Here is a 6,000-nt window from a genome sequence, read left to right as displayed (position 1 = left end):
TCAAAACCCAGTACACGTCGGCATAGTTGCTGCGTGGATTCTTTCGAAACCAGAATTCTCTTTTCATTACGCGCCATCGACCTGTCCAATGATGGTAGTCCGGAAAGTCTCCAAGCATTAAGATGTTTGGTACTGTTGGCTGAGAATCAGTCGCTTTGAAACTGATCATAACCACATGCCCATTTGGTACAGTTAGTGATGCTTTTATATCAGTTTCCTTGTTGCTGCTTACGTTTCTGTACTTTTCTAACGTTATGTATCCAGATGAAGGTGATGTCATCACGATGATAGAGTTCTGAGTCTTTCAAACCTTCAATTTTAGGTGTTTCAGAAACGTTAAACTAAATAGTGTAACAGCTAAATTCACAATATGTCCCAAACAGAAAAGTCGCCAGTCATCTCAAGAAGAAATACGTGCTACCACGTGCACGCTTGTCTACGCACGCACACACACGCTCGCACATACATACGTATACTACGTAGGGAGGCTGACAATAGTGGAATGTTGGCCAAGTGGTAATGCGTCAACCCAGAATGCGAATGAATCTTAGCGCATTTGTTCGATTCCTCTACTCGCCAGTATTTTCTCCCCCTTCACTCGACCTTGAGTAGTGGTCTGGACGCTAGTCATTCGGATGAGACGAAAAAGTTCGACCTTGATCTTAGAGTATGATACGAAGGGCGAAACAGCGGAGTGTTTAAAGCATTGGATATTTAATCTGAGGGTCGTGGGTTCGAATCACGGTCAGTGCGCCTGATGTACAGACCTGCCAGTGCCTGAACCCCCTTCGTGCATACAGGAAATCAAAAACGCACGTATTCCATGTCAGCGTTCGATGGGTTGTGGAAACAAGAACATACTCGTGTATCCCCCCCCTCCTCCCGAAAACGGAGTATGACTGCCTAGATGGCGGGGGGAGGTGGTGAATGGGGGGAAGCAGTCATATACGTAAAAGCTCAGTTGTGTAAGCTGTTTGCGGTGCTGAAAGCAAGGCTGGCGTGTCAGAAAAAGGTTTCATAAATGAAAGATACACAAAAGAAAACATTTATAATTATATCGATTTTTTTTTTTTAAAAGAATTGTCCGAAGCAATACATGGATGAAAATGAACAGATGAATAACATTTTTAAACATCGATGTAAAAAGAAAAATACGTAATTTCTGTCATAATTACAGAACAGTCAGTAGTAAACAAAATTAACCATTCAAATCATCACCTCACCACCAACAGATTTACAGATTTACTGGATAATACACAACGTGACCGTCACCAGTTTCGATCCTCAGAATGGCAACGACAAAGCTACGCGACTCGGCAAAATCACATTGAGTTTTTGTTGTTGTTTCTTTCTTTGTGTGCGCTCTTTTTTTTCGGTTGTGTTTTTTTTGTTTTGTTTTGTTTTGTTTTGTTATAATCATCAGTTTTCACACAGGAAAAACTGTACAGACGAACACATCACCAGGATTAGACATTCCTCAGTTGTAGAAATAACAAAGTTCACAATAAAAAAAAAAAAGCTGGACATATTCATACAATTAAAAATACATACAAATAAACTCTGTGTGTATAACGATAATGAAAGAATAATGAGGCTAAGAGTCAGTAAAGGATTAAACAACAATAATTTGCGTGTTAGCTGAATCGGTAGAATAAGAAGCATTGACTGTACCTTGCAAATTGAGAGAGTCACGTCGCTTTCTCGTTGCTGAACGATAAACAAGTACAGAAACATAGATATCTACACACATGAACAATGATATATCCTATGTACATACATTGTGATAACTCAGCCCCAGGGACAACTCTTCTGAATTCAGTAAAGCCACACGAATGAAGCCGAGGACACATTTATGCCCTCCATCATTTTACATACAGGAACATAAAAGCCAAAGAAGGACCAGCCGAGAAACGTTTGTGTAGCAAGTTGATAGAAAACCATAACTTCGTTCGTGAGCTGCAGCTCCCACGTTCAATCGTATGTACATGAGTGGGCTTTTACGTGTATGACCGTCTTTACCCCGCCACGAAGGCAGCCATAGATAGAAAACAAACCAGTCTTGTTTGATGGACGTGGTGGCGGTTCCACTCTGGGAGGGACGCTCACTCAGTCTGGCTCCACAACTAAGCCATTATTGTCGTTAGTAGGGGGCTTCGTAGGTGGTGTCCTAAGTACGTTAAATCAGAACAGGCACCACTGAACACCACCGAAGTGACTCAGCAGCAGTGCAGGGTCTCCTCTGGTATGTGGCCTCCTGGCGACCTAACATCGATGGTTCCCTGCGGACTGCCGACGCTGGAACTGTGACGGACGAACCGGGATGTGGCCGTGTATGGGGGAATCTAAATGAGCGGGGTGGGAGTAATGCCACTGAAACGGTGCAGATGATGGGGCAGCAAAAAACAACACACACACACACACACACACACACACACACAAGCAGTCTGCGCCTGAAGCTTGCAGCTTTCTTCCACTGCATCTGCCGCTTCTCTTTCTCCCACTCCTCCTGCAAACGAGCCAGAGTATTCTCCAGGTGGGTCCTGTGTCCAAGACACCTGTTCAACCACTCCTCCTTCACGTTACCGCACTTGGGAGGCTGACAAGAACAGGTGAGTCCTGTGTCCAAGACACCTGTTCAACCACTCTTCCTTCACGTTACCGCACTTGGGAGGCTGAACACCCGTGGCGGGAGGCCGGGCGGCAAGGGATCCCCAAGGAATCACCCACACTCCGTTTTCGGGCTGTGCATTCTGGATATGTTCTTGTTTCCATTAACCGCCAAACGTTGACATGGATTACAGGGTCTTTAGCGCGCGTTTTCGATTTTCTGCACACATGAAGGACGTTCAGGCACTGGCAGGTCTGCACAAATGTTGACCTGGGAGATCGTAAAAATCTCCACCCTTCATATCGCAGACCTGAACCGGGTGGATTTCTACCTCAGGCGAGGTTCTCAGTGGCCGTGAGCAGCCCGGAAACGGGCTGTTTTTGATGCTCTTCAAATTGAGATGTTTTACCTTTGTGTACAGGTTGAAAATAAGAGGACTAGTACCGCTAGAAAGACAAATATTTGTTCTATCTTACTGTTGTGTTTGTGTGGCTGTTGTTATTTTCTCCATCTGTTACACTAGCCGTGCAAGGAAATAACGGCACTAGAAGTTGCATTATGCACAAAACGTGCTCATGAGTGTGTCATAACATCACAAAATAATGTGATAATCTCATCTTTCACTCGTCTCAAGTATTCAAAGAGTTAATCGTGAACACCGATTCAGCTTCACACGTCAGCACAAAACAAAAGAAGACGACGAAAGGCACACACCGTCAGATTCAGCACAGAATTCAACACGAGACCCGGCAGTTGCGTCATCTTCTTCGTCATTTTCACTTTCAACCGTAACGACTAAGTCTTCGCGTCAATTGTCTTCATTTTCTCTGTATTCATCTTTATTTTCTGAATCACTGCACCCGCTACCAGAACCACTCAGAACATTTTCTTGAAGCACTACTTCAAGTGACCACCCATCTCGTTCACTTCGCCGCCATTTTCGCAGCAAAATGACCGATGTCGAGTGCGTTGTTTCGACGTTTGTAGATTCTACCATTATTAAACTCGTTTACATCAAGGAAAGTTGCTCTAAAAGTAGACTTGTGATTGCTGAGTAGAACTACATGAGTTTTTTTTTTGTTGTTTTTAGGGGGGGGGGGGGGGTTGTTCGTTCGACCGCTGATGAGTAGTTTTAATTTTGAGTGAAACTCGGTACGCAGATATGCGCGCAACGTGTCGGAATAGCAAGTGACACGATCACGCAAATCTGCGTGCTGTGTTTTCTGCATCGCCTATAACTCTGCACATAATATGTGCGTGGATCGTTGTTATAAAGGTGACACACCAGGCACGACGACGGGAGTCGAACTCAGGAATCTCTGGCTCCCGCACCGCACGGCAACGGTCTCCTGCTGTTGGGCACGTGTGCAGACAGTACCACCTTGCCATCACGAACATTGTTTTCAGAATCGCAGACAAGTACAAGAATACATTGTTGCACCCCCGATCGAGACTGTGCACTTGATCACAATCAGACAAATCCATGTACGCGACACATCTGCTTGGCAAATGTAGCATAACCCAACACGCTTTGTCAGGCCTTGAATGCATGCATGATATATTTGTGTACCTATCAGAGTGGATTTCTTCTACAGGATTTTGCCAGAGGACAGCCTTCACGTTTTGTTGCTGTAGGTCCCTTTTCAGTGCGCCAATTGCGAGCTGCGCACGGGACCTCGGTTTATCATCTCATCCAAATGACTATATAGATGCTCAGTTTGATTGTTCGAGTCGAACTTGGAAGAAAGAGCGAGCGCGAGAATCGAACCCAGCCCCTCACGGAGACTGCATTGGCAGATGAGCGTCTTAACCATTCTGCCACCTTCTCCGCCATCACCAGAGCCACGCGACATACAGAATGCTGGACTGATCACAGACTTCCCTTTGCTCCACACCACCTGAAGTCTCCTGAAACTTGTCTGCATGCAAGCACTGTTCAAAACGCCTTGAGCAATTCCATACATGTTCCCTGCGATCAGTCATGCTGATACACTGGCATAGACCGCACTACAGACCAACAAGTCGTTGAAATAGTCTGCACTGCAAGCATCAAAGCCAAGATCCTTCAAACACAGCTTCAATGGCCTGACCATGTCATCCACATGGAAGGGTCCAGAATTCCACCGACATTTTTTTTCTCTGGGGAGCTGGAGCATGTCAGCTGCAATCAGGGGATGCCCAGGGAAGAGGTACAATGATAGTCTTGAAGCCAACCTCCAGTGGGCAAACCTTCAGACAGCAGACGTTTATTGGAACAGATATAGGAGGGGGCGGGGCGTGATGGCAATAAACAGCAAACGTTTATGGGGAAGATCTAGGAGGTGGTGGAGGGGGGAGGGGGGCAATAGACAGCAGACAATTATAGGGGCAGATATAGAAGTGGGGGGGCGAAGCAGCAATGTTCAACAATTAAAGGGGCAGATAAAGGAGGGGGCGGGGCGTGAGGGCAATAGACAGCAGACAATCAAAGGGGCAGATATAGAAGGCCGGAGGCGGGGCATAGCAGCAATATACAACAATTATAGGGGCAGATATAGGAGGGGGCGGGGCGTGAGGGCAATAGACAGCAGACAATCATAGGGGCAAATGTAGAAGGGGGTAATGGAGAGCGGATACAGGCTCCGAGACTGAGCGCCCCTCAGGCTCAAGGCAGGCAGAATGTGAACATTTTCGGCACAAACAACGGGTGCACACGTGAAGCCACCCGACTAACTTAGCCACCTGTTGATAGGGTTTCAAGTGAACAAGCGTCTGTGTCGATGCTGGACACAGAAGCCGGAGCAAAGATCGATAGAATTAACCTGATGTCTCGGACTCTGTATCCGCTCTCCATTACCCCCTCCTATATCTGCCCCTATAATTGTTTTATGTTGCTGCTATGGTTAGTGTGTGTGTGTGTGTGTGTGTGTGTGTGTGTGTGTGTGTGTTAATACTATGCATTGTCTGGCATGCACTGGCAGCTACTTTCTGCACACGTTTCGACTTCGTATTGTTTGTGATCAAAGTACAGTTTAAGAAAGAAAAAAAGAAGGTACGTAGAAAAACAAAGTTCACACCTTTGTTTCATTTTCGATTGCCTTATATCTGCTTTGAATATTCAGAATGTGTGTGTGTCTGTGTGTCTGTGTCTGTGTGTGTGTCTGTGTGTGACTCAGACAAAGGAATCGTGACTGGTTTATTGTCTATACCAAGATATACATGAATTCATTGTTCGTCACACACAGACACTAGGAAAACTAAAACTGAGTAAGTTACGAGTCAGTTAAGAAAGTATGTACATCAAAACACACACACACACACATACACACACACACACACGCTTTCAGTTAGGTTGTTTTTTTCTTGTGCCTGACCATGACCATTGTTGTTGTGACCCTGACCTTTGTTGTAGT

The sequence above is a fragment of the Babylonia areolata genome, chromosome 28, assembly GCF_041734735.1.
Source record: "Babylonia areolata isolate BAREFJ2019XMU chromosome 28, ASM4173473v1, whole genome shotgun sequence".
Taxonomy (NCBI): Eukaryota; Metazoa; Mollusca; class Gastropoda; order Neogastropoda; family Buccinidae; genus Babylonia; species Babylonia areolata.
The sequence above is the reverse complement of the archived record's forward strand: the minus strand, read 5'-3'. Positions refer to the sequence as shown.